Genomic DNA, 27,718 nt, shown 5'->3' with positions numbered 1-27,718 from the left:
CCCACATCCCGACGTAATGGGTGGACTCCGTAATGGCGAACACTTCCTCCGCCGCTCTTTCATGCCATGTAGTTGGGGAATCTGAAAGGAGGTTAATATTTTTTTAGATGTATGATTGGTATGGCGACCGTTTAAATGCAATTACATATCATACACTCAAGTTTTCGTTTAGCTTAGGCTTTAATGTGTGTGGAACTCAATTCAAGCAAATTTCAAAAATATATTTTATATAAAAATGCTTGCATTCCTGCGAATGTGGGGCTGCGTAATTATTTCTTTTTCAATAATTAGGAGAAACATAAAACTGTAGCTATAAAAATGTCCACATTTAACTCGAGGAAACGAGGAATTAAAATGAAGTAAGAGGTATTGTTGAAGAAACGTTCGTCAAATAAGAAATCTTGAAAACTTTCTTTGGCCAGTGTGCCGTTCAACTGTGGTTTTTATTTGTACTCTGCATTTATACTTCGCGACCTCCATAGGCACAGATCTAAACGCCGTTAGGCGCACATTTGTCGGATTTTTCTCAAGTCTTCTGCACCTGTGTTTCGTCTCTAATAAACGGGGCTGAATTGAACTGAAGTAGCTATAAAAGGTATTATTTTGTTAAATGACTGTGAAGCCACTGGCCAAAGGATAATTAAGTATTACTACTGTACCTTTTATAGAACCAAGATTTTTCTTAAGTATTATAGAGGTCAATCATAATACTTAGCTCATTTTTGTGGCATGTTAGCATATAAATTTCGCTGCTGCAATTTATTTCAAGTTAATTGTTTTCACTTCACTCACGCGGTCTACCAAACAACCTATAAATCCAAAATATTTATACATAAATATATATATTATTTTTCCTTCAGGTGGTGCGTATCGAGAAATTTCTTGCAAGGCTATACTCGTGATACCCTGAGACGTTCTTCTGATGGCCTCTTTTAGATTTTCGTAGATGTTTCAGAGGTTCATCATAGTTCTTTGTAAGCCATATGGAATCAGACACGACAGTTTCCGTGGGAGCAGGGAACCATTGCAGTTTATTGTACAGGGTCCGTGGGCCGGACAGCACCTTGTGCAAAATTGGATTCACCTTTAGTGAAAGCGCGGCCAACGCTGCAAACTTAATCGGGCCGATTCCGTGATGCCAATGCTGCAACGCACACCATCTTCCTTTGGTCGTGGTATCGTCGCTAAACCAGGTAAGCGGAGCGGATGTGCAGTCGCACTTTTAACTCGTGGTCAACAAGCGTCCCTGCGTCTCCCCTTCCACTTATGAAGAAGAAGAAATATTTAGGAGAGCGCGTGACCCTTCGGAATCAACAGTTAGGGGAAGCCGCCAGGTTACCTTGTCGCTCAGTGTCGGCCCCACGTTTCACGCGATCCATCAATACATTGATCTCACCAAGCGTTCCACGCATGCGTGACGCCGCCATAACTCTAGATCGTAGGAGGCACATGCCATTTGACGAGAAATCTCATGCTGCCTCGCGCTCTGCTCGCGCAGAATTCCAGCGGGGTTGTCGTGCGTGCAGAAAGACTACAGCTCCCACGATGCTTGGCGGCAGCGGTAACGTTCTCAAACTACCTGGTGAGAGCGGTCTATCTCCTACAATTCCCGGCGCCTACACACCGCTTTACTTTAAGTTCGACTGCTGCTGACGATACAGTTGAAAGTAGCCAATCAAGCAGAGTCAAAATTAAAATTAACTGTTGGGCTAGTTGGTTAAATATCTTAATTACAAAAGTGCAAAGGACAAGGACAGGACAAAGAATGAACAGGACAAGCGCTTACTAACAACTGATTGTTTAATGCATGATAAGAGAAGAACGAAAATGAGAGGAGATTTAATAAATTAAAATTCCAATTGTTTTCCCACGTAAAATGATTAAAAATTATCTGAGAAAAATTAGGACTGATGGAAAAATAAAATTAAAGAAAAGCATCCAGATTAAGAAAAAAGGTTGAGGTACCCTATCTCTTTCTCAGACAGTGAAATTGATGGTGTGCTAATGCACGTGTCTCCTTTTTCGTTTATAGTTTTTGCCTCAAAAATTTCCCTAGCTCTCTTGCTGCGAAAGCGTTTGAGTATTTGCGTTTGATTGAATTGAGGAGTGCATTTATGGTCTCTGGCATGTATGGCCAAGTGTCCAGACGGTGACGCATTTAGGGAAAGCTCATGCTCTCGTAGTCGCACATTTACGCAGCGCCCAGATTGACCGACGTACACTCTCCCACATGTGCACGGAATTTCGTAAACGATGTTGACGTTGCAGTTGATATATTTATGTTGTGCGTGCTGGACTGAGCAGTGTTCTTGTCTTTCGTTCTGGGAGTTGATTTTTGGACACAGTTTTTAAGTTTGTCAGGAGCTGATGTTACAACCTGTATGTCATATTTTGACATACATATTTTCGTTCTTCTCCTATCATGCATTAAACAATCAGTTGTTAGTAAGCGCTTGTCCTGTTCATTTTTTCTCCTGTCCTTGTCCTTTGCGCTTTTGTAATTAAGAGTCAAAATGATTGGTTTAGCCGAATCGTAGCATTGGCTCGTAATTGTAGCGTGGTACAGTGGATGCACAACGATGTATTTCAAAATAAAATTGAAATGCCGATCGAAAATGTTGCATCCCGATACATAAATATATATATACACAACGTTTTCTTTTCTGTATTTTGTTAATGCCATCGGGAAACATTTTTAGTGGTGGAAGTGAAAAGTGGTGGTTTGGAGCAGCTCTTGTAGCAGGGAACAACGGGTTTTGGAGCAGAGCTTGTGGGAACCACGTGTTCCTTGCATCCCTATCTATGCCTAGCTCAGGCAGGCCGTGGGACGTCGCCTTGGGGGGGCGCCTCCCGGATGCGAGGCCGAAGCCGTATTCCCTGGTGGACGGCTTTTACTCACGCTTCTCGGATGATCTGCCGAAGGCACACCCCTCGGGATCATGATTTGGACGCGTCCGCCCCTCCGGGGAGCCACCTACATCCCACCCACTCCGGGCGCGTCCATTCCCGCAGGCTATATAAGACGGCCCTAAACCCTAATACAAAGAGCAGGACTCTCGCTGGGGGAGGCTCTGCTCCACGGAGCCTTCATATCCTTATCTGATCCTCCCCCTCCATGATACTGTCAATAGTGGCAGCGCGAACTCCGACTGGCAATCCTGTCAAAAAAGACAGCGCCTTCATCACCAACATTGTTGGCCCTCGGGCAAGCGTGTGGCATCTGAGTCAAATAAACACGTCTTTATCCGGACCCAAGGAACCTTCTGTTTTTCTAAATGGTACCCCCATAGGGGAAACCCACAAGCTTCACACTTTTGGAGCAGGCGATTTTGAGCTTTCATGTAAAAAAGATTTATAAGATCTTTTTGAAAGTTAGCCTGTGGAAAAAACTGCAGTTGTTTGAGTGTTGGGAGGCTATTTAAAGTCTCATATCTACAAGGGATCTGGCCACTAGAGATATCTATTTTTTATTGTACAATCATATGCCGGTAATTTGTCAGATGTCTAAATTAACCTAACGACCTATTGCTAAATTATCCAAGCATCAGGGAGAATGGAGGGATTAGTGTTCCACGCGCCACACGCGCCACACGCGCACGCCTTCCCCGTATAAACGATTATAAGTAAATAATCGAAATAAAACGTTGACGAACACGCGCGCAAAATGCAATTTGTTTAGGCATTCGCTTTAGAAAAGTTACTACTGCTGAGGCCAGCACGTGGGGCGCGTGGAACACCAATACCTGCATTTTTTGATACAAGAGTAATTTACAAATAGATCTAGTAAGAGTACCGATGGCGTGTTCGGTCTGTGTTTGACGTAAAAAAGATGATGTGGGTTACTTTGTAGGGTTTCTATCAAGGTGACGTGGTGGTTGCTGTTTGACATCAAACGGACACGTTTGTGTTGAATGTGTCTCACGCTGCCCTCGCTCTTATTCAACCTGCTACCATTCCCAGAGCAGCTAAGCAGAGCACAAAACTACTCTAACCGATCACGAGTAGCGCTACCTATTCATTGCAATCGACGTGAGCACCGTTCACACCAACACCAATAACCCTTCGTTAGGCATGTGCAAATAGTGGATTTTGGGTTCGAAGCACATTCGAAGGGAATAGTGGTTTTGGGCGTATATATTGAAATTGAATATTGAATAGTTGCAGCAGCTTTCTCGACGCCTTTCCCTATTGTTACACCATGCTCAAACGAAAATTCAGCTGAACCCGCGAAGGTTGTTCTTAAGCTTCTAACTGCTACTTATGAGCTCTGTCAAATTTAATCTAACTATATGTATAGACCGTAACCTCAGCCAGTTCAATGGCTACATTAATATGGCAAGTAAATGATACATATGACATAAAATTAAACCTATAAGGGAGCCCCGCCATACCTAATTGAGGGCATTTATAGATCTTCTTGTTATATGAAAATATTTTCTTCAATCTTGAATTTAAACAAAACAAGCACAAGTAATGAACACGGAGTGTTAAAACATTGCTGCGTAACATACACCCTTGTATAAAAACCACAGTTTAATTCTGTAGGGTTTACTGCAATATATATATATCACTAAACACTTTTTTTATTACCAAAGACGTGTGCGTGCGTTAGACTTTTTTGAAGTTGTGTTTTTCGCCTAAACGCTCGGGTACGCAACGACGAGGCGAGTCGCGATATCGCGGTGTCAGCTCTGCGGGCATTGCTTCACCGCAGTGACTTGTACTTGAGGAGAAGCACACTGAAGAAGGCTAACCCGCACGATCAACATTTAGAAAAGTATGAATATCGCAGTTCTTTTTGAAGCGATTATCAAATAGCTGATGATATAAAACTACTGTTTGATAATACAAATATTCGCGCAGACCTACTCTTCGCAAATGGTGCTTAGGCATTCGTAAAAAAGAAAAAAAAAGTTTTTTTTAGTTTTCAGTGGCATCGCCAGGACCATCAACTAATGTAAAGCAAATGCGAGATTACGCCAAAGCTAACTTTGATAAAATTAATCTTGACCTTGCAACTTTCCTCAATGAATATTTATCACTCTTCTCAAGTCGCTCACTAGAAGAAAACTGGGGCTTTTTCAAAGCCTAAGTTAATAAACTAACAAACCAGTACATTCCCTTAAGGAGAGTTATCGGAAACTCTCAGTCACCCTGGTTCACCAGAGCCTTAAAACGCTTATCTAACAAAAAAGCGTCTATTTCGCGCCGCAAAATTATCCACGTGCGAGCACCGTTGGTTACGTTATCGCAATGCTGCTGAAGTGTACAAAAAAGCAATTGAAAGCGCCAAACTAGAATTCTTGACTCATAGCCTACCCGCAATGTTGATTAACAATCCCAGACAATTCTGAAGTACAATAAACAAAAAGACGCAGTCATCTATCACACTAAAAACTGCAAATGGTGATTGTATAGCCAGCGACGAGTGTTTAAATTTATTAAATAGTACTTTTGCAGGTTCATTCTCTACTGATAACATGCACGATTTCTTTTCGCTAGAGAGTGCCGATTACTTGCCCATGGATCCTCTTTTTCGTGATTACGTTGGTGTCGGTCGTATCATAGATAAACTCAAACTGTCATCTTCAGCAGGAGTGAACGGTATTAATTCCAAGTTTTTACAAAACACTAAACAATACTGCTTAATTATTTTAACAAAATTATTTGAACAATCTATACAAGACGCTGTTCTCCCATCAGACTGGAAGGTAGGGAAGGTAGTACCCATTCGCAAGGCTGGAGATAAACATTCCCCTCTTAATTATCGTCCGATCTCAATAACCAGCATTCCTTGCAAACTTCCTGAACATATAATTTTTTCTCACCTCGTCAACTTCTTAGAATCTAACAACTTTTTCAACAATGCCCAACACTGTTTTCGAAAAACATTTTCATGTGAGACCCAACTACTATCTTTAACGAATGACCTACATCACATTCTGGACCGAGGATCTCAGGCGGACTGCATTTTCCTGGATTTGGCCAAAGCATTTGACAAAGTTTCTCTGACTCTTTTGCTTCTAAAACTTTCCAAACTTAACATAGACAATAACGTTCTCGCATGGATACGGTCTTTTTTAACTCAACGGTCTCAATTTGTCACTGTGAATAACAATAACTCCTCTTTTGTCAAACTTGCGTTAGGGGTTCCGCAAGGGACAGTCTTAGGGCCGTTGCTATTCTTAATTTATATTAACGACCTCCCCACGTATCTCTCTTCATCCGTGTCTCTGTTCGCTGACGACTGTGTACTTTACCGTCAGATTCTCAATCATAATGACACCTGTATACTCCAATTCGACATTAATGCTATTTACCGTTGGTCTGGCTCGTGGTTCATGAAGCTTAACACTAACAAATGCAAGGTCATGCGTGTGTCTCGCCAGTCTCAGGACTGTCCTAACTATTTCCTTAATAATGCTCATCTAGAACCGGTATCTTCGTACAAATATTTAGGCGTACATATAGCTCCTAACCTTTCATGGAAAACACATAATCAGCATATTTCAGCTAACTCTAACAGCATGTTAGGTTACATCAAGCGAAATTTTTCATTAGCCCCTGTCTCACTGAAATTAACTCTTTACAAAGTTTTAATTCGTCCCAAGTAAGAATATGCAGCTTCTGTCTGGGATCCCGGACTAGTCACTCTCGTATCTACATTGGAAGCCGTTCATAACAGATCAGCTCGTTTCATCCTCACAAACTATCACCGCACCACTAGCGTCACCTCTATGAAAACAACTCTCTCATTACCACCTTTATTCCTACGTCGTAAAAGTTCTCGTCTTTCCCTATTCCATAAAATGTGTCACCATAATTCTTTCCTGCGTGAGAAAATAATTGCTCGGCCTGTCTATGTTTCCTCCCGTCTTGATCATCAACATAAGGTGGGCATTCCTAACTCTATCACAACCACGTTTTATTCATCTTTTGTTCCCCGTACATCCCAGGAGTGGAACCACCTTCCCCGGTCGATCGCCATTATCACGGACTCTGAGCTCTTTAAAAGTACAACTAATTACTTTTTTACTGAGTGCGCCTAATACGTATTATATTGAATTAACCTTCTTGTTGCTCTCCCCCTCTGTAATGCCTTCGGGCCCTGAGAGTATAATAAATGAAATGAAATGAAATTAAATGCCACGTGCCAGACACTTCCAGTTTCCATTTCGAGAACAGCACTCTTTTGGAGCAGACATTGCGCGGATTGCGCACAAATACGGGCTTTGGAGCTACACGTAGCAGGTTATTCGTTCTGACGAATTTTGGCGCGAATGGCGCAGAAGTTCCACCACTGCATTTTTATGGCGATACTGCCCAACCCTGCAAGCAAGCTAGAAATTCTGACAGCGGAGGTCTAGTGCTTCTGAGTGGAGAATACGAATCTTGATTCCGAATTGCTATGAATGAACGTTGTGGAAGGAATTACACTGAAGGAATCGTCATGGTCAGATGACGCCGCTGTCGCCGCACAATCTTCGGCTTTGCCGAATCCTGAACTTCACGGCTCTTCTGCGTCAACGGGGCTGCCACTGAACGCACAACATTGACCTTCGTCACCTCTTGGGTCACGAGGGCGAGATGTTACGTCCAGGCACAGTTAGTGACGACGAACGTTATTCCACGGGGCTGAACGCTGTATTATCCAGTAATTGCGAATGAATATTGTGGAGTATGACGGACGATATATTTGCTATGGTCAAGCTTCGCTTTCGAGTCAAGCCATCGTCCAGTACAGCTGAGCCTGACGAGCTGAACGCTGCTTTTCTGCCCGTACGCCACTTGGCATTCTTTGTCTCTAGACTCAGCCAAGTCCATCTTTAATTGGAATTCAAACCCTTTTTCTGCCCTTCGTTGAAGGCAGCACTGTTGTTTCTTCTAAGAAATAGGTTTCCATCTTACTCGTCGTTTCCCTTGGCTTATGAAGAAGCAGTGTTCTGGGTGCTAGACAAAACTGAAACTTGGCCGGAAGGTAGCTGTCTGTCGTACTGTCGAGGCAACCGATATTTTTGTAGCCTCGATTGTACGCGTATTCAGTAGGGACAGACATTAGCATTTGGAATGGCAACGGCCTTTGTATCTTGCATCCGGTATCTTATTCTGAATGTGTTTCGATAGAGATCAAGACAAGGGATAGTTTCAGTTCCCTTATTGAAAATTATTATTTCCCTCCACATTTTGGTCAAGTATTTTATAAAATATTAATAAATGTTGAGAAATCACATCGATATTGGTAAGCAGAGAGGGAAGATATATAGACACGTTAACCTTCCTGAATTCGATTGGTTTCTCAAAATCGCGAATCGCAACCCCATGACGACCAATAAGGCCTGGTGGTTACAGTCCTTTATGAACTTTTGGTAACGGGTACGACTTAACAAGGTATAGAACAGCGCTTCGAGTATCTTGACCTTGCCCTTCAATTGTGTCCGTTGATTTTATAGCCCCCATTTTAACGCGCTTAGTGCCGAAGAATTCTATTCCCCCGTAGAAAGGTATGCACTTGCGCTAGTTTATGATCCATATTTCCCATGGTAAGAGCGCTTTGTGTTTTTGGTAGTTTTTTTGCTTGTACGTTGTTCTTAGCGCTTTTACTCTCGGAAATCACATCACCCGCCGTTCGCATAATTATGTCTTCCACGTAAAAGACCGGCCTCAGGCCTAATATACCTACTTCGATCACGAAGGTGATTACATAGATGCATGTACAAATATTTTCATAATTTAGACTGGTGCAAGATCCTCACGGTAACTGACCCCGAGCAAACAACTCAAACGCTTACGTCGGTTGCAAAGCACACTAATTCAATATTTGTGCCACAGCGCACTTTTAAAATTTTGATTTACCCGAAATAGTTCTCTTAAGAACTCAAAATCTATTTCCGTAAAAAAGACCACTTTCATTGACTTTTTAAGCGACAGGAGCCTACCCTATGGTAAAGCGAGTTTTGTATCTACTTAGTTCTTGTAAAAAAACCTCGCGTGATATACCTTTACGCCTTTACCAGGTGGAGTGCCGCTTAAACCGGCGCTCAAAAAACTCCTGGGCCCGTTTTCTCGAACGCAAACCGTGGTTTAAAGTTAACTATTGTCCCTAGAACGGGGAATTTTAGGCCACGTGACTGGGCGAGCAGGGGCGCCGAGGGAGAAGCAGTACCTACAAGCAAACTGGCCGCGACGTCGCTTAGTGAGGGCTAATAGTTCTGCTTGGTTCTCACGAACATTCATTTCGATCCGGCTGTTATATTAATGACGCACCATCAACCTATTAGCCGGTCAAGCAAAGCGGTAGTTCAGAGGGACAACTAAGCTAACCGACGGCAGCATTCCGCGAACGCATCACTCTTCAGCAGTCCGAGATCCAAGACATATAACGGTACATAAGCCTTGCAAGTGCTTTTATGGTGAGTAAAAAAAATGTTTTGCGAACGAGTGTTGGTACATATTTATACTAAGACGTTTAATTTGTTACACTATGCACGCCAACTCGTGAGCAGCGATTACTTTGCGGAGAAAGGGGGTTATCCTCAGTAAAGTCTTCATTCCGGGTGGACAGCTGAGACATTGTACTATTTTTTTTTGTTCACAGTGCGCCGACCGTATGCCGACAGCATCGAGGTTTCTACATATCCCCGGTGGCCAGCAATTCAGAAGAGAAGCCGGTGACGAGAAGCTTAGCTTCTCGTCACCGGTGAATCGGTTGGGCAAACGGAAGAGAGGGCAAACAGTTGAGATCAGCCGGAATCGCAGAAACGTGCGACGCAAGGAACGAAAACGAGACTACAGCACCGGCGTTGCCAGACTGGAAGAAACACGGGAAAGTTATGCGTTGTTTATGGCGAAACATATTGAAGGAAGTGTTTTTTACATTTTCGAATATTCGTCGACAAACTATAGCATAGTAGCTAAAATTTCTTCGTACCATCGGAAGCAAATAAATTGGTCTCCAAGTACAACCTTACTATATTTTGACTTAAAATAGCATACTAGATCGATGACAACCAGCGGAAAAAGAGGATAAACAAAATGACTGGCTTGTTTCACCGATAGATGACGCATCTTACTGCCCAATCAAAAATAAATATTGTTGCTCTATATCCAGCCGTTTATTACAGTACCTAGGTAGTTTTTCCTTCCTAGGTACCGTGGTTTACTGAAATGGGTTTACCATCGCTTCGAGAAAACCGGCCCTGGTGGTTTACGAGACAAGCCATTCGTTTTAAATAAGAACCAGTGTATATGTTGGAGCCAGCGATCAAATATCAAGCGCTGTATATGTCTCCTCTCCTTCAAAAATTGCTAATGTATTTGCAGGCTATATCGCTGCATGCTACACAACTGTGTACCCTATTGTACGCCCAGTGTATTTTGAAATTAACTACGGCAACTTTTTTTATTTGAATAGACGGCAACGGCATCTCAGATGCCATCAAAAGGATAAAACCCAAGTTATTCACATGCACAGTTAATATTTCAAATTTCATTATTAAAGTATGCAGTAAATTGCTTTTACATACACAGGTGGCACACATCTTTCACTTGTCTCCCAGCTATAGGGCATCTTCGCCTATCTATGGAAGAAATCGGTCGTTGTACGTATATAAAACATTGGGATGCTTCTCTTACGATTAACTACCGCCCAAAATTTTTATGGTGCGGGTATTCTAAATAATACCCTTGCCACACGGGCAACTCAAATGCCATTTACAACGAATGACATTTGTGTGATCGGCGAATCAGTTCGCAATCTGTAGCGCGTGGAATGCGCCACGCCCGGAGTGGCGGTCGCTGATTGGCCGCCCGCTCAAGTATCATTCGTTGTAAATGACATTTGAGTTGCCCGTTTGGTGCGGGTATAAAGTGTTCGAGTTCCTTATTTAAAACCAAATTTTGTTTTATTTCAACCAAAGTTTGTTAGTTGCCAGCACGGGTTTTTAAAAGGTCACTCGGTTGAAAGAATCCAGTGCTTTTTTTTTTAACTACTCTGCTCCTATTGTTACAAATAGAGGACAAGTAAATTGTGTATATTTTGTTATGTACACGGATTTTGACAAAGCGAACCTTGAGTTGTTACTTTGCAAATTATTTGTATATATATTGGACCAAACAGTCTACCTGGTTTTTAAGTTACTTATATTAACGTCCAAACAGAATTCGCACACACAACAGTATTCAAACATTTTCGTTCAACTTCCGGTATCGTCCAAAAATTCATTTTTTTTTCTCGTTTTGTTTTCATATATGTGAATGACTTAGCTTTGCAGGTGAAAAATGCCTTGCTTTGATGATAATCGTATGCTTTTCAATAATGTGCCTTATTTTATTGACTGCCATGTTTTGCAGTAAAATATATCTCGGATAGTCGAACGACGTTCAGCCAACATGTTATCAATTAATACTTCGAAAACAAATGTCTGGTCAATGTGCAGACGTCACTTTGTTATAATACGATTACGTTTTGGGACGAACGCTAGACACACATATATTTGTTGTAAAAGACCTTGACATGTATATAGATACCGCATTGAGATTTGCTATTCATGTGTCTCTAATTATAGGAAAACTGACAAGTATTTTGAGTATCATATGCATTACACATCACTTCAAGAACCTGGCGTCAGTTGTTCTTCTGTACTGTGCCTTATTTAAATTAATGTTAGACACCTGCTACATTCCCCGAAATTCATTATCTAGGACTCGAGCAACCCAAGTTGAAGATGTGCCGAAAAGGCTAATTTACAGAGTTTACGACTGCAATTTTGGACGTCAATTTTATTTTGAAGGTAGACCGTTTTCCTGTGACAGTCGCCCTGTTGAAATTTGTGTAGATCGGTTCGGCGACAAAAAATTAGGAACAAATCTTAAAAGTAACTGCAATAAAAAAAAGTGAAAGCCGCTTACAACTCCCTGTAACGCCAAATTAGAGCGCAGCTCTTTAGGAGGAGTAGGGAAGGGTACTGAGGGGGGGGGGGGGGGGGTAGGGTCACATGACCTCAGGGGAGGTCACGTGACCTGGGGGGTCATGTGACCCCCCCTTCCCGAGGTCACCGAAAGTACCCGAGGTCCTCCTGAAGGAACCCGAGGTCCTCCCGAGGCCCTTCTGAAGGAACCTGAGGTGCTCCCGAGGTACTCCCGTAGGAACCGGAGGTCTTCCCGAAGTCCTCCCGAAGGAACCCGTGGTCCTCCCGAGGTCCTCCCGAGGTCGTCCCGAAGGAACCCGTGGTCCTCCCGAGGTCGTCCCGAAGGAAAACGAGGTCGTCCCGAAGGAACCCGAGGTCCTCCCAAAGGAATCTGAGGTCCTCCCGAGGTCGTCCCGAAGGAACCCCAGGTTCTCCCGAGGTCCTCCCGAAGGAACCCGAGGTCCTTCGGGAGGACCTCGGGCTACTTTGGGAAAATTTAGCTATAATTGACCGCGCGGTTACGCCGACGGCGACGGCGACGCCGACGCCGTTCAAGCCAGAAACTGGCGCCTAAGAGCTGCGCTCTAAAAGCACGATAAAAAAAGAAGAACCAAATCCTTTTGAAAATCTGTTCGAGAATCACGACGGCATCTGAAATGTTTTGACGCACCCTTTAGAAAAATGAAAGCCGCTTACAACACCCTTTAAGACCGACTTCACCAGCCGGACCCCAGACCGTTCAATTAAAAAAAAAAAAAAAGTCCTAGGCCCACCGAAGATCAAGCGGCATCAACGCATCGTCTTAAAAGCTCTACAAAAGTTTGTCGAAGACACCGGACTGATCGATCAACTTTGAGTGTGTACCTTTGTGTGTGGTGTATGTGCGCGTGTCTTACTCTTCTAATCGTCTTTATTCCCCTCTACCTTTCCCCACGGAGTTGCCAGCCAGAGAAAGCAAGAACTCCGGCTTACCTCTCCATGCTTCAATAAATATCATCTATCTATATATCTAAAAGTTAGACGTTTACAACACCCTGTAATGCCGAATTGGAGCGCAGCTTTTCAGGAGAAGGAGGGAAAGTTACTGAAGGGAGGGTATACTCCTCCTCCTTCCTTCCTCTCCCCTCGTCCTTCAAGCTCAATCCCTCTCCTCCTCCTCCCCCTCCTCATCCTCCCCCTCCTCCCCTCCTCTCTTCCTTCTTTCTCCTCCCTCTACCCTCTCCCTCGTCCTCTCTCCTCCTCCTCCTCGTCCTCCTTCCTCTCCCCCCCTCCTCTTCCCTTCTGCTCCTCCCCGCGCGGTGCATTATGGGACATTTCCCATAATGCACCATGCGGTTACAACGAAGGCGACGCCGCCCAAGCCGGAAACGGACGCCTCGGAGCCGCGCTCTAAAATATTTGACGGGTTTGAGAATTTCGTCAGTGTTTTAAGGGGCCTCATGTACGCTCTAGGAATCCCTAAAGTTGGTAGGAGACTGCCACAGGTTTTCGAGAGGCCTTGTGGGTCCTGTCTCAATCCTTTCCGCGAAACAACAGCACCCTTCAAAGTCGTCGTAACGTGTCTGTGAGAAAGATCAAGTGACCCCACAGCATATATGCGCCGGTGAAGCCGCTTAATCATTTTGTACCTGGCGGTCTCAATGAGCATTGGAAATTCTGGAGACGTTCCCCTGTCCTCTACTGCTGTTTCTCTGTGCTATGTGTTTGTGTTTCGCGGGCTGGATTTGAGAAATAGATAGAAAGAGATGGCGTTTTTCCGACGCCCCAGGACGCTCAGTCCTCGCTCACGAAGCAGGGAGGATGCGTGGGGAAAATGGAAGGGGAACTTTTAGCTGTTTCTTTCAAGAGAACCAGTTTGAGTCAGTCGAAATACAGCCTCCATCAGAAGCTGGTCACCCTGTTTTTTCACCGTCAACGAGCTGAAAATGAATGCGCTTCAAACGAGCGGGCGCTCAGTGGTGGCTTCCCGTCCATGCGTGGGATCCATCTTCTAGAGCAGTTTAGATGTGCGGATCAATGTCCCTCAACGCACCCTGCCCCCCTCTCCTTTTTCTTGCGCCTCTTCGTCCGTCCAACTTCAAAAGCATCCAGCGATCGAAAAGAACGGCAAAGAAGCCACCGCGACGTCACGATGTTCCGACACCATGACTGTGGTCAGGATTTCTCAAGAGCGGCAGATAATGGTGGTGCGTTCGTGGTTGTCCCTGTTTGGTTTGATCACTTCTGTCTAGAGCTACTTGCGCCCGTGTTTTAGTTAACGTTGGTTCTTATCGTCTTTTTGAGTTGTAACATGCATGTAAAACTCAAGGTGAAAATTACATTTCCAATAACGCTTTAAACTGCGTTTTTGGTCTAGCGTGAAGTAATTTGGGCGTCTAAACGGTTGAAGGGTGAGAGGGTTAAAAAGGATGGAGGGTCTGATGAGCTGAAGGGGTTTGAAGCGCTGATAAGTTGCCTCAGCACACCAGAGCTAAAGTGTTTATGTAGATAAGAATGGCCCGAACCCCTTCATTCTAGTGCCTTCCAGTCGGCAAATAAAATGACTTGTTAATTTGCCCCAATTCAACTACGTGAAAATTTAACATGGCGGACGTCACAAAAAGTGATCTGCATGATTTTCCTAATAACGTTTTTTTAGTACCCTAAAGGCGTTTGTAAGTACGGCCTCTGGGCGCCGCCATCGTGGTGATGATCCGGATACATCATCTGAGAGTCAAGCATTGCTGAGGCGCACCCACGGGCCTTAGCGATGCTTCACTATCAGACGATCTATTCACACCAGCAGCAAGGTGGCGGCGCCAAGGCGCTTTTCTTGCCAACGTCTATATACTCTAGAGAAGTCCGTGACCTAACCTTTTTGTACAAGCTTGGAAATAGAATCGTAGAAAAATATACTCTAGAGAAGTCCGTGACCTAACCTTTTTGTACAAGCTAGGAAATAGAATAGTGGAAAATAGTATGATGCTTGTCCCATCTTTTTCAACTAGAAATTAATATACCTTTTCTGTTCCTAACCTGTATTTCTAGTCGCATTATACCCATATACAGTCGCTTTTCATTCGCTTGTATAATGATATAATAAATCGAATCAGCGACATCACTTTTTTCAGGAAGCAAATGGAAGGGCTTGTTGGCATTTTGTGAGCTCAGTGTATGTTCGCTTCATGACCTTTATCTTGTTTGTACTGCTCACCACCTTTGAATATTCCCTGTATTTTTGCACATAAGAGAAGACCGGCGGGGGTTTCATGTGCACTCAGAAATTATAATTATAAAATTATTTGTAACATTCTTCTGCTTATTATTATTATTATTAACTGAGTCACACGTCAGACACCAAGCTTGCCAAAAAATTATATACGAGAATAATAATTCTGGAACACGTACCTTCGGATTCAGGCACGTCATCTGTAAAAAGAAAAACAAATAGTATACATACCCTGAATAGGGTGCCAGCACCAAAAATACATTTTGTCCATTCAACCGTACTTTTTTTAACATGGGCAAAAGGTTCTGGCGTGGAGACGCATTTTTTGAGTAAGTCCATTTAAGGTAATTCGATTGGTCTTTTAGCGCAAACATGTTTCTGGGTTGGATTTCTGAAATAAGTTTAACGCTCAAGTGTGGTGAGAAAGCGTTACACGCTAGCCGAGGCAGCGTGAAGGATGCTTAACCCGTCGCACACAATGCATAAGCACCCAAAGCACATAATTACTAATAACAGTTGATACATGATTGTAATCAGGAACACACAGCCGAAAACGGCGACATTCCCCAAGAAACTCGGCGGGAATCGAGCATCTCTGCTCTGCGCCACAAGTAGAAGATGAATGAGAGCGCAAGGTAAGTATGACTTGCCACTGACGGTCGCCTGCAGTAGCACGCAAACGTCTACGGCTCTTTATACTGTGCCTAGAAAACTTAGCCTGGAGACAACGATCGGAGCCTAGTTACACTTAGCCTACTTAGTATGCAGTTACAGTCTGCCCCTAACATACTCACTCCGCGGGCTACAGGCGCTGGTGGGTTATACTTAGTCGAGCATACCTAGTCAGCAGAGGACCGTCGGCGGCGACGGTCCTCTGCTGACTAGGTATGCTTAGTCATACTTAGTCCAGTGTACATAACCCACAGGCGGCTATGCGGATGCCAGTCATACTTCCAGGACACTGTGTGCGCAGGCGACTGCTGGCTGTGATACAAACACATTCCATGGAATACTTTGTCCGCAAGCAAAAGTCGGATGCGAGTTATTCTGAGTCGAACACACTTGGACCGCACGCAATCGCTGGCCGCGAGTCATGCTTAGTCCAGCATACTTAGTTCGTAGTCGACAGTTGGCATACCTATTCCAGCATACTTACTTCGCAGGCGGCATTTTTGGCATACCTATTCCAGCATACTAAGTTCGCAGGTACCGTAGGTGGCGAGTCTTATTTCGTTCAACATAATTACGCTTAAATCCAATCACAGCCGACGCGTCAATTCGATGGAGACAATCCAGGAGTGCAAAGAGTGCATCGTCACGGGGCCAGCTTTTTATGCGCGTTTGCCATCGCAAACTAAATTAATCCCACAAAAGATTGCTTGATCACGGTGCTTTTAGTATGCATGACTAGTTTAGAAGCTAATGAATAAAGTTCCCAGGCAAGAAGCGTCGTGATGGTGCACATTTGTACACTACTTTTGCTGACCCCATCGAATCGTGGCGTCGATTGGGATCATACTTGAAGTGAAAGGAAGTATAGACGTGAGACATTGTCGGCGGTGAGTGATACTTCGTTCAGCATACTGAGCCCCGCATGCGACCTCCGGCGCGAGAAGCTGGTTTCAAAAAAGCGTAGCTTCCTCCGGGGACTCACATCAGGGTGTGAATCACAACGTACCAAGAGATGGCACTGCAAGCGCATGACGTCAGAACTTCAGGCAAAAGCCAAATGATAGAGTGAAGGGCATGATAACCTTCCGGCCCTCTCGGGTATTTCAGTTAAAACAAGTGGCCCATTACAATCCAAGTGCAATTAGAGTTCAAGACCTTGCCTTACACACACCCAGTAAAGAAGCACAAACCCGTGAAAAATATATCATGAAAACATGCTCGTGACACACTGAATGAACTCCTGAAAAAAAATTAAACTTGCTTGATCATTATTATAAGCCCGGTGGTCACAAGAGTGTCGTGCGTGCAGCGCATCCGTAACCACCCAAAGCTTCCGGCAACCAAGCATAGCAAATCATAACGCAGGCATAATACACGCGCGAGACATTCTGTGCTTCCCGGTGGCATCAGAATAATGCTGGCAAGTTTCTTTACTGCGTTAGCATTAGAACGGTCGTTATGACGAAAACCCGGCGGTCTCTTGTTTGTCCGTTGTCCCGTGCGACGCTCCCATTTGTCCGAAGCGCTGACGTTACCATGCGTCAATCTCTCCCTCTCTCTCTGGCGCTGACAAACTGACAGAATCCTCCGGGTGTTGTTCAATACGGGCCCTTTCGTTTTCGGCCAAGTCACAGGCTCATCTGGCGTGGAGCCAGAGAGGAGGAGGCGCCGCGCAATACCTTCTAAATAACAAAGCCGCGGTGATGAACCAGATGGCTTTATCGTAGAGGGCCAACACTGGACACAGATTGAAAAGGAGTGCTGCGTCAGCGCTCAGTTTCGAGTCAAGATTGAGCCGAACGTTGACGCAGCCTTCGTGTCCAATCTGTACCCAGAGTTGGCCTTCTCGGAGGACGCCATCTCATTCAGCACTACGGCTTTGATATCTAGGAGGTGTTGCGCCGCGGCGTGGTGGAATGAGGGCGTGCTTAGTTGCCGCCCTGCTATCGCCGGATGTTCATCGCTCCTGGGTTTCCGTAGTAGGGGAGCGTGGGCTGTGATGTGTGTGTGTAGTTAGGACGATGGATGGAGGTTCACTCCACGAGTGACATGGATGCGGTTCCTTCCACGAGTGGTATGGTTGTGGTACTTCCCACGAGTGATATGGATGGCCGTATCCAAGAGCGTCGACGAACTCTAAGGAGCAGAGTGCAAAAAAAAAGTAAAAATTATAGGATGATTTATTAGTGGATTCTTGGGGAATTGGTTAGTATGACCCTCGGGAAACGCCACACACGCCCCCTATGAGAAACGCTAACACTGATCCCACAACGAGGTCAAAAGGAGGCAGCAAAAATACGGGAAGCAAAAGAGAAAGCGAACAGAAACAAGTGAAAGTGTTAGCGTTAGTGTTTCCTAAATAGGGACGTTTGTGGCGTTCCCCACGGTCATGCTAACGGATTCCCCAAATCCACCAATGAATCCTCCAGTAATTTTATTTTAATTTGAGATACTTTTTTGTTGGGCTCGTATAGGATAAAACGGTATTTTTGGAGGTTTCCTATCACCACGCCGAATATCGAAATGCCGAATTAGAAAAAGGCCGATCATTAAACCGCTGAAAAATCAAAACTTTGAAAAATTAGAACGCCGAAAAATCAAAATGCTGTAATCTCATAACCCCTAAAAGTGTAAACTCTGACATGTGTGACGATCGGGAGTTCCGACACGGCCGGTGTTTCGCGAAGCCGGGGTGTGACATTCACGTGTTCCGAGAATAAGTGCCTCGCGGGCCCGGGGTGTGGCACAACAAGAAACAGCGCGCCTGCAACCTCGGAGAGACCATACGGGTTTTTTCGCATTCCGTGCCCGTCCGGAACAATGGCAGAATGGAAGGAAAGGAGAAGGAGAAAGACGAAAGCCACTCGACGGCCGTCGGTGGGATGTTGAGGGAAGGAGTTGGACGGGCGCGTTGATTGACTTTGGACGCGTGGCCAGCGGCCAGTGTGAATAAGACAAAGAAGGAATGCCGTGCTGAGTCCTGGGGCGGAAACAACATTTTGACGAACGCCTTCCACGCAACTGCCACGACTCCCATCGCCAGCCAGCCCGGACTCTACACGGGAGCCCCAGTCTGCCTGCCCCTGCGGTGTCCTGAACGCCTCGACAAGCACGTCGTCAACGCAAAAGCCCCGGTCTGCCAGTCGCCAACAGGCCCGTGGTCAACGCAAGAACGCGGACTCTACGCGGGAGCCCCGGTCTGCCCGTCGTCAACGAGCACGTCATCAACAAACCGTGAGCCCCTGTGTCACCGACCCTCCCTCCGATTTCTTGCAATTAAACCTGTTGTACCTGTTCGCCGGTCTTCACACTCGCTCTCGCCCAAAAGGAATCCCGGGACCAGGGTTGGGGTACAACCGTCACACATGTCTGAATGCCAATGATTGAGTGATCAGACATGTATGAGCTGTGTTTGAATTTTTTGTTCTGTTTTATGTAATCTGAATTCTTTCAGTTGACACTCAGCTATCACTTCCATGAGAGTAAAATATTTCATTGCCATCACATAGTCGCGCGTGTGTCATGCACAGCACATTGTAGCCCCAGAAGGCTTTTTGCGCGTAGTACAGCCAGCCGCTGCATATCAAACTGGTATAAAATTTTCGTTTTATTGCAATCTTTAATGTATATTAGGCAAACAAGAGAGTTCTGGTTGACGAGAAAGAAAACAGCACTGCACAGTGTATACGCAAGAATGCCAGAGCAGTGCGCAACATTAGTTTCTTTGGTGGTGTACGAAAGGAATGATTGAGGTCGCGGTTGCCGAATGTTCACAAAAGAGAAAAAATAATTTAGCTGCAAATTTGATGGTCACTTGTACGTGCTTGACAAATGTCTTGGCTACAAAGCATTACAGGGGGATTGAAAACCAAAATGAGTGCAACCCCAGACTGATTACCGATCATTTCACAGAATATGTTCACAAAATCGTTTCGAAGATACTGCCCTGCTGCAGTAACGCCCCGGATGTCTGCAATGCTAAGGTTCTTCGTGTGCGAGAAGAAAGATATAAAGGCTCTTACGACATGCTCAGACGAGGCTCCCGTGTAGATTGTACAGAAAGTCACGGCTAGTGTAGCAGCGTCTTCGAGGGAATACGTATACAATGAAACGAAGCCTTGCGCAAGCTCGCTAGACGAAAGAGAGAAGCGGACTTTCCACGCGAACCTGCAGAGCAACTCAACATTGAATGCGAGTTCAGGACCAAGAGAGGGACAGTAGTACCTACGTTGCGACTGCATATGCGGAGACGGAGCTCGTCTCCTAATCTCTTTTACGGACGTTAACCTCAAGCAAGTGAACGACGTTACAATGTGGTTGATGCACGTGAAGACCGTGTCAACGCTCTTGGAACGTATGCACACAATACATTGATTGTCTTTCCCATGGTCGCGTGCGTCCTCTCGTCTACTGCCTCATGACGAGACGAATTAAAGTGGCGTACGAGGTCCTCTCCGAAGATATGCTTAATTGCTGTGCCGGCCTTGGACTTAGACCTTGGAGGCTTATGTGGCTTCGCCCCCCCCCCCCCCCCCTCTCTTTCTCGTCGAATTTGAGCCGACCCTATAATGTACATATGCATTTTGACCCCTCCCCCATTCCCCCTCCGCATCCCGTGCCAAAGACCTCTAACCACTTCAACCCCTGCCCCTCTTCCACAAAAAAAAATGAAAAAAATCCTGGCTACATCTTTGGCGAGCATGGACCTTTAATTGGCAGCAATGAACACAGTTCGGTCACTTCTCCCGTCGTCGAACGTGCATGGTTGCATGTTCCACGTGTGCCAGTCAATATCGAGGAGGGTACAGAAGTTAGGATTAAAAGCGCTCTTCCAAGGGGATGTGGATCGCTTTCTGATCCAGGTGAGCGAGCTTACCACTTTTTTTCGTTTTTTCGTTTTGAAGAACTGCGAGAGGCGAACATGTGCCTGAAACCACTCGTCTCGCGAGACAAAACTACGATGGGAAATGGGGAAAGAAAGCCGGGGCAATAAAAACTTCCAGGTTTTGTTTTTGCGAAAAATTGCACGCTATCTATGTTTGAACTGGAATAAATAACAAATTCTTTTCTATATGACAAAAAAAAGTGTCTTCCTGTTTTTTAAGGCAGCCGGAAGGGGCGGTATTGAACGTCATATTGTGTTATTCTCAATCGTTTGATCGGTATGACTTGGCCAATTAACATCTCGTTTTTTTTTTTTTTTCATCTTTTGGCATTTTGATTTTTCGGCGTTTTCTTTTCTCGGATTTTAATTTTGCCGTGTTTAGACTTCCGGCATTTCCCTGATTCGACATTTAAATTTTTCGGCATTTTGAATCGCTGCTCTATTTGGAGAATTCCGATGTTTTAATGTCATATATGTCAGGGGTCGGCCTGCATGCTTTGAAATGACGGAGCTCGGTACACTTTAGTGCAAAAGACTGACTCCTGCGACTTTTGCGTAATGTGCCAGTATCTCGGCCATGTTAGAACCCATACCTAAAAGCTGTCCTGCGCTCCTCACAACCAGCTGCATTCTTGACCTTGCTCCCTTTCTCTCGCGCTACAGCCACTGATAAGATGAGGGCAGAGGAGAATTCGGCCATTTGTCCCACCTCCAGCGCAATTGCTTCCTTCCTTCGTTAAAGCTTTGGAGTCTGGTAAGATCTGAGCATGACCGAGCAGCCAAACCACAAAGGCGATCGACAAGCTTGTAATAGACGCGGCGCTTAAAAAAAAAAAAAAGCGTACTCTGCCTTTTGTTTTTGAAAACTAAAGCTAAACTCCTACAGCTGTATCCACGGGCTAACTCACTAGCGCTTTTTTAAAGGTAGTCACAGTTGTATACATTTGGAGAAAGGAAAGATACTTTCATAAGCCTCTGTGCATTAAAGTCTGCACTTTTACTCAACTTTCTCTTGACGTCGCGAGGAAAGCAAAGAATCATCGACTAAGCAGCGATTAGACCCTGCTGTTTTCACGAACAAGAAGTAGGCAAAGTGATTGCCAAGTTATGAGTGATATGCGGAAGATACATCACACGACAGGCCACACATGCGCGTACTAAACGTCACTATGTGAATAGCGGTTTCCTCTTCTAAAACCACATATTTAAATATATAATATTACAAGTAAAATGTTATATTTAAGGACAAATTGTCAAAAAAAAATTAAGGAAGAAAATAGAAAAGCCGCATTGCCCGCGGCATGAAGAAATATGAAAGAGCCAGCAAATGCGAGCTCCCTCGTTGTCTAGTCCCTTGCTTAGATCGATTTAGCAATATCCTCTGTCATCTGAACAAGTATATTTCAACATATTCTACTCCGATTCTTTCTTGATGTGTACCCCAGCGCTCCAAGACACTATAGTTAGTGAAAGGTTACATATTCAGTGGAAGCTCCTCTTCTCCGGCATTCGCTCAGCTGAAGGGGAAAGGGTGCCAGGAGTTTTCCCTGCACTTTTAACCCGTCACCGACTATGATTGTTTAGTTAGCGCTGGCGCTAAGAATTAACGTTTAACGGGTGACTAGCGCTAAGTAGAGATGTAAGCAATTAAAAAAAAACATAAAAAGATATATGAAAAAAGTTTTCTTTTTGTTTTGTTTTTTAACCAGAATAAAATTGAAAAAAAACAAAAAAACAAAAAGCTGAGCTCACAAATTGTGAAACGCTGCCGCGCGCCGCCGGAGGGGATGTGGCGCCATCTGGCTGTGTAGCAAGAAACCCAGCATCGCTTCGCCACTGCGACGGAGCTTGGCGAAGAAGGCGGCGATAAATTCGGCGGCCGTCATTGACCAACGCTGCATTTGATCTCGGCGTTTGCCAATCGTAGCCTTCGGATTTCCCGCCAACTTCTTCGCCAAGTGTCCACACCAGGGGCCCTAACCTGGACACTTGGCGAAGAACTCGGCGAGAAATTCCGCGGCTCTGATTGGCCGGCGCCAAGGTCAAGTGCGGCGTTGGCCAATCACGCCCGCTAGATTTCTCGCCGAGTTTCTCGCCAAGTGTCAGATTAGGGCCCCAGATCTCGGAAGCAGTGCCCGTCCAAGGAAGAATACAGCAGCAGTACTTCACCGTCCGCTATGGTACGTCCCCGGTCAAACGTTTGGAAATATTTTAACGTGTGTGACTCGCTCGCGGGGAAAAAGGTGCAAGCATTCTGCAAGTACTGCGATGTGTCGCATGGTTTCCCCAACGCTACACGCCTTACGAAACATCTGTTGTCCTGCAAAAAGTGACCACAAGAGGTGAAGGAGCTGTACGACATTCCATTCGAAAGAAAAGAATCTAGGAGCTCGTCGGAGGCCTCACCATGTGAGTACTAAAGCACCGGTACCTCAGTGGAAAAATCTCAGTTAAAAAATCCGCGAGTCTTTCCCTTTGTAGACAGAATGACACCTCAGATGCAACAGAAAATTGATGAAGCTTTGGCTAGGGCTGTGTATGCGACGAACACGCCACTGTTTTTAGCGGAAAACGAGCACTGGCTCGCTGCTTTCAAGAAGCTTCGGCCTTCATACAATCCACCCAGCCGTTGCGTTTCGAGCGGCCGCCTGCTTGACGCTGAGTATGAGCGTGCAAGAACAGACGTGCGGGAGACTCTGATGAACGCGACGTGCCTTACTGTGCTCACAGATGGGTGGACCAACATCCGCGGAGTGTAAAATGTGAAGCTTGGCGTCGCTACACCGAAAATTGTGTTCTACAAATCGGTCCAAACTGGCACTAACCGGAACATTGCGGCGTTTTTAAGCAAGCTGATATCCAACGTCTTTCACTCTCTGCAACCCCACAAGGTAGTTGCCCTAGTCGCCAACAATGCGAATAATATGCAAGCAGCATGCCAGAAAGTTGTTCATAAATTTCCACACATTGCAACTATTGTATGTGCAGCCCATGAACTAAACCTGCTCCTCAACGATATCATTCGCCTGAAAGTTTTGGAAGAAAATTATGAGACATCCAGGAAAACATTCAAATATGTGAAACAAACTCCGGCAGTTGCTGCTGCGCTCCAGCAAAAATAGCAGTCAAGATACGGCAAAGGAAATTTTACAACGCTCAAATTGGCTAGCAAGACAAGATGGGGCGGCGCCACCCTCTCGTAGCAAAGCCTTCTCAATAACGAGGAAGCACTGCAAGCGACTGTAATCATGAAAGATATCGGGGCGACCACCAGGACATCTCGGATGAGAATGTGTCTGGAAAGACCATCGCAGCTACTTGGACATGCTGACTAGGCCTTGTTATCGGAGGTCTTGGAAATCTTTCATTTCATCAACGGAGAGATCACAGCGAGGCTGGAAGCCAGCGCCTTGACGCAAGAACAGCCTCACATAATGCGTCTAATCAGGGGGCGCGAGGAGTTTCGTGTGCGACCCGTTCACATCGCTGCTAATCTCCTAGACCCAAGGTACCGTGGCAAGAACCTTGGCGACGGGCAGATTGTTCTCACGTTTGACTGGATTTCCCAACAAGCAGACCATCTCTCTCTGGACGTCGAGAAACATCTGTCTAACGTCGCTGAATACAGGACCTGCAAGGGAATTTGGTCAAAAGAAGGAGTTTGGGAGTCTGCGAAGCACCTGGATCCATCTAAGTGGTGGCAAGGACTTTGCTTCAACTAACCCTTGAGTGTGTTCGCCTCTCGCGTACTGCAGATTCCCCGTCTTCTGCGGCTTGTGAAAGTAACTGGTCAAAGATTGGAAATGTGCGCACCAAGCTACACAACAGGCTCGCAGAAGATCGCATGCAAAAACTTCTGTACGTGCACTCCAACCTGAATGATTGAAGGCTTCATCCTCTGCACAGCAAAGCATTGACGTGTCATGCGGAAATGAATCGGAATTATCGGACACAGTTTGATATAACTGTCAGTCTTGATGCTTTCGTGTGAAATCGATGCCTTGACTTGAAATCATTACCAAATTTTGAAACCGGCGGAAGCTCTGCTGGAGTCTAGAACTTTTGTAGTGCAGTAATGTAACAGTTAAATTTGTTTCAGTGCTAGCGAAGTAAATGTGTCGGGTTTTTCATAGCTCTGTGCGTAACCGTCTTTTTCTCAATTTTTTCGTATTTTTCTGAAAAGAAAACATAAAAAAACTTGTTTTCTTTTTTCACGCCTTTCAAAATTTTATGAAATTTGACAACTCTAGCGCTGAGCCGCTAGTCTCCTGCTAAACACTGGCTAAACTAGCCGTCCCCTGGCTAGTTTCTAAGTCTACTTCTAAGTCGCTCGGGGCGACAACATGGTCGGTGAACACCGAGTGCTTACTTAGCTGTGATTACCATCTGCCACGTGATTATTTTAATCGATGACGTAGACAGTCGGCGGTTGAACAGGCGCTCCAAGTCTGGTTAATACGTCTGCTAAAATTTCGGCACGAACACTCTAACTCTTTGTCATCTACGGTCGTTTCCGTTTACTTTCTGTATGATTTCGCAATGGTGTTTTGTTGAAGGAGATGAAAATATAAATATGCCTTATGTTCACAACGTGAATGCTTCGCTGTGTATGCAGTCGAACGTTACACCCAAAAGCCGGTGTGCAATCACGTCTTGCCGCCAAGTAATACGGGGCCGCCGGAGTAGGCCGGCGAAAAATGATATAAACTGCTGCGTGTATATTCGTCAATTTGTTTGAACTCGTGCTTGAGACATCGGAGTGTTACTTTCTTCATGGAGGGCACTGATGCTTCAACGCTAATGTCGTGAACCGACATAGAGCGTTTCTGAGTGTAAAGTGCAGGAAGTTATAACTTGCTTACAATCCGGGCTGTCACCCCAGGCAAAGGTGAGTGGATTGTTACTCTGGTTGCTGTTGTGCAGTCGAAGGTGCACGTAATCCGTGCACAGAACTGGCAACTTCGGTGGATACTTGAGGCAATCGTACGAGCAGATGAGTGTGAAGTTACCTGGAAAATGCACAAAATATCTTAGGATTTCAGCGAAAGATAGCCTCGAACAAAAACAGGCTGCTCACTTTAGGTATACGACTTTTCTGCGTTATTTTAGCATTGCCGACTTGCCGAGTCGCATTAATGGTGTCCCTTAATCCGGAAAAGTGCTCGAATACCCGCGCTCAAAACGCGTCCCGCACCCCGTTCGACAAAGTTGACAAAGCGCTGAAGACGATTATGTGAATGGTTTATTTTTTCCTGCCTTTAAAATATCCAAAGTGGAAAGAAAATATCTTAATTTTTTTTTCAGCCTTTGTAGAGTTAATTCTAGGGCAGATGCCCCATGTGAATGTCGCTTGAATTTCTTGGTGCGACATCTACGTCTGTGCGGGCAACGTTTAGCTTTGTTTATATTGGCGAAATTATCGTTAACCTTCATATGCGCAAGGAAGCCGATTTCTTGGCTCACACCGGCGCCAAAATGAGATCCGGGTGCGGGGCGGTAATTATTGCGACTATTCGGCTGCTTATTGCCGTATTGGTCAATTGCAGAAGTAACATAATAAGCAGAATTAACCTTTAATCGTGTAAAGCTCGAGGCAAGCGAGCTATTTGCGATGGGGAGGTCGTTCAATATTCATGGTGCATGCCTGCGCCACCGTGAGTCAGGCTTGTTTCGACGGTATCGGGGCAGCGGTACGTTTCGCTTGGAAGTTTAACGCTGATGTGCACATTTGCGTTTGTAGACGATGTGCTTGAAAGCAATAAGGAACGTTGCAAACAGGTTGTACCAAGAGCGTGCGCACAAGTTGCATTAAGACGAAGTCGACAGAAGTCCATAGCCGACAAGAACTTGCTATCGTCGCTTGCGGCTCGCCAACGGTAAGTCATATGGACGACAACGTCGCGGCGCCTCGCGACTGCGTCGAGGTGGCCGATGTCAATCCCGCTGGCGTCCTCGGATTCTGTCTTGCTTGAGCCATCGCAGACTTGGAAAAACCTTGGAATACATTTTAGCGCTCAAACACAAGGACAAAAAGGCGAGAATCAGACACCACAGTGCGCACTGTGCTGTCTGATTCTTGCCTTTTTGTTCTTGTTTTTCAGCGCTAAAATGTATTCCAAGTTCCAAAAATCAACTAGCCCAACAATCTGCTCTATCGGAGAAATTGGCTGCTTCAGTGTCCCGATTAATCGCCCCCAACATACAACAGCAAGCTCCCGTCTCCACACAGGGGAACTTGGTGCATGTCGCAGACGGGTGTGGGCAAGCACGTGACCCTCCTTTTCTTTTCTCGGCTCCTGATTGGTCTGATGCAACGCTGCGTAAGCAAAGACGTGCGGCGCGCTGCTGCGAGCTGTGCGAGGGAGCGCGGCGTAGCGCAAGCAGCCGCTTCCTGCCGAATGGACACACACACAACAGCCTTCAAACATAATTTTGTGTATGAGCAAACGCGCAAAGACAACAGGCGCCACGATGAAGCGCTTTTGGCTCAGCTGAAATGGCTCCATCGGGTCTCTGTGTCATCAGCTGTCGGACTAATTGTGAAGCTGAGCGATGCTTAACATGCAGACGTCTTGCACTTCTTTTGCTGTCACTGATTTTATGAAAATGAGCTCCAGCAGTACAAAAATTTTGCGAAGATTTTTGTTTTAATTACTGACACAGCGAATTAGTTATACTACAGTTAAAAGTGGCTTAAGTTACAGATAATGAATGATATTTATAACTTTCTTAATAATCTGAAAAACACTCACACATGCACAACGTGCGATTCACCGGAATGTGCTCGAAATACCTCTTTAGTTTGCAGGGCGTTACAAGGACACTGAGTTTTTCGCACCTCGAAAAATTCACTCAGCGCCGAAAGCTCGTGTTCCGATAGAATGCGGCGCAAGCTGCTGAGATGATACACCGGTGTAAGCCGACTAGTAACGGTATATGGATAAAAAGCTGCAGAAAAATGAACAAAGATTTAGAGCGCAGCTCTTATGCGCCCGTTTCCGATTTGAGCGGCGTCGCCTTCGTCGTCGGTGTACCTTCGCGCTGCAC

At 45.3% G+C, this 27,718-nt stretch overlaps 1 non-coding gene across 1 annotated transcript; it reads right to left on the bottom strand.

The window, feature by feature from the left end:
• LOC120841404 lies at positions 1 to 25,622 on the bottom strand. The gene is made up of 3 exons (XR_006078479.1): positions 25,534 to 25,622; positions 15,294 to 15,314; positions 1 to 81 (listed from the first exon to the last, which is right to left on the bottom strand). It is a non-coding gene; the product is annotated as an uncharacterized LOC120841404 (transcript).
• Between the last annotated feature and the right edge of the window lie 2,096 nt (positions 25,623 to 27,718).

The sequence above is a fragment of the Ixodes scapularis genome, unplaced genomic scaffold (genome assembly GCF_016920785.2).
Source record: "Ixodes scapularis isolate PalLabHiFi unplaced genomic scaffold, ASM1692078v2 PGA_scaffold6__148_contigs__length_123643588, whole genome shotgun sequence".
Taxonomy (NCBI): Eukaryota; Metazoa; Arthropoda; class Arachnida; order Ixodida; family Ixodidae; genus Ixodes; species Ixodes scapularis.
This window is presented reverse-complemented; position numbering and strand designations above follow the sequence as displayed.